At 42.0% G+C, this 1905-nt stretch overlaps 1 protein-coding gene across 1 annotated transcript in view; it reads right to left on the bottom strand.

Annotated features, from left to right (window-relative positions):
* The window catches only part of Fnta (farnesyltransferase, CAAX box, alpha), a 73755-nt gene that overhangs the window by 27858 nt on the left and 43992 nt on the right, over positions 1 to 1905 (bottom strand). The window lies entirely within an intron of this gene.

Genomic DNA, 1905 nt, shown 5'->3' with positions numbered 1-1905 from the left:
TGGGCTGGGGAGATAACTCAGAGGTCTCAGTGCCTCCCTGGCAAGCACAAGGACCCAGCCCTGAAACCAGGCATGGTGGTGCACACCCGTAATCCCAGCGCTGGGGAGGCTGAGAGAAGAGGACCACTATGAGTCTAAGCTGCATAGGGAGACCCTCTACCAAATAAGTAAATTTTAAAAAAAGAAATGAAAAAGCTGAAATCACAAAGGTACTTGTGAATCAAAAAGATTATTTAAAAACTACTTTAAAAATCTATATTCCAGTAAATTAGAAAATTCAAAGAAATGGACAAATCCCTAGATACATATCAATAAACAAAATTGAGCCAGGAACATTTAAAAATCCAAAATAATTAACAGTCACTGAAATTAAAGCAGTAATAAAAAATACACCAACTAAAGAAAAGCCTAGGTCTGGACTGATTGATTCACTGCTGAATTCTACAAAAGGGAAGATCTAACACCAATACTCCTCAAACTCCTTAATGAAATTGAAAAGCAAACAGTACTCTCAACGTCATTCCTGGAAACTAGCATCACCTTGATTCCAAATATAGACAAGGAGGGCCAGCCAGATAGCTCAGCGGATTAAAGTGCCTGCTTAGGCAGACACAAGGAGGAGGTTCAATCCCAGGAGTGCTGAGATGGCAACTGAAACTGAGTGTGGTGGCACACACTTATAATCCCAGTGCTTGGGAGACTGAAACAGAAGGATCACTACAAGTATGATCTGTGTAGTGAGACTCTGTAGAGCCTGTACTAAATTCATGAAAAAAATAAACAAATATAGATAAGGATCCAAAGAAGCAGAGAATGACAGACCAAATTTTAATAAATGTAATCAAAAATCCTCAACACAACACCAATACACAGAACGCAACAACTCATCAAAAAGATCATACAGCATGACTAAGTAGGCTTCATCCCAGGGATTCAAGGATGGTTCCAAATTCTTAAATCAGTAACATAATTCCCCTCTCCCAGGTGACAGCAGGTGAGCAGCTGTGGTGCTATGAGGTCTGTGAGCACTAGCAAGTTGCCCCGAGGATGTAGAGTGGCTGTGCCGCATCTGACGGTGCTTGGGTAGGGTAAAGAGCAGGGGCAGTAGTTGGGGGTGGCAGAAGGAGGTGGCAGATCACTTATAAATGGCATCCAAGCAGGACCCAAAGCTCAAGTTCTAGGAGGGTAAACAAGTACTTGTGCTTTCATGGGCCTCTTCTTTATGAAGCAAAGTGTGTAAAGGTTGCCATAAAAGACAAACAAGTAAAATACTTTATACACTACAGTGGTTGGAATAAAAACTGGGGTGCATGGGTTCCAAAGAGCAGAGTACTCAAGACACCAATCTGCAGAAACAGCATAAACTTAAAAAGGCCAATCAGGAGCAACATGCAGAGGAAAAAATTTAGAGGGGCTGCTCCAGGAAAGAAGACATCCGGTCTGCAACAGAAAAATGTTGAAGTGAAAACCAAAAAGAACAACAAAAAATCCCTGGTAATGAAGGTGGTGGCAGTACCAGCAAGACACCTCAGCCTCCTCGGAAGAAGCAAGCCTGGATTGATCTTTCTGTTGAAAATGAATAAACATTTATGAACAGAGTTGAAGTTAAAGTAAAGATCCCTTAAGAGCCAAAACCATGGCTTGTTGATGACTAGGATCTAATCACCAGATGGAAACAGCTCTTTTACCTTCCTGCCAAGAAGACTATGAATTCCATTCTAGAGGACTATGCAAATTATAAGAAATCTGGAGGAAACGCAGACAATCAGGAGTATGATGTTGATGAGGCTGCAGCAGGGATAAAAGAATTCTTCAGGGCTGGTGAGATGGCTCAGTGGTCTAAAGCACCTACTTAGAACAAGCTTAGCAAAGCACAGGGACCACGGTTCAATCCCCCAGCACCAC

The sequence above is a fragment of the Octodon degus genome, unplaced genomic scaffold (assembly GCF_000260255.1).
Source record: "Octodon degus isolate 3935 unplaced genomic scaffold, OctDeg1.0 scaffold00016, whole genome shotgun sequence".
NCBI classification, from domain to species: Eukaryota; Metazoa; Chordata; class Mammalia; order Rodentia; family Octodontidae; genus Octodon; species Octodon degus.
The sequence above is the reverse complement of the archived record's forward strand: the minus strand, read 5'-3'. Positions and strand labels throughout refer to the sequence as shown.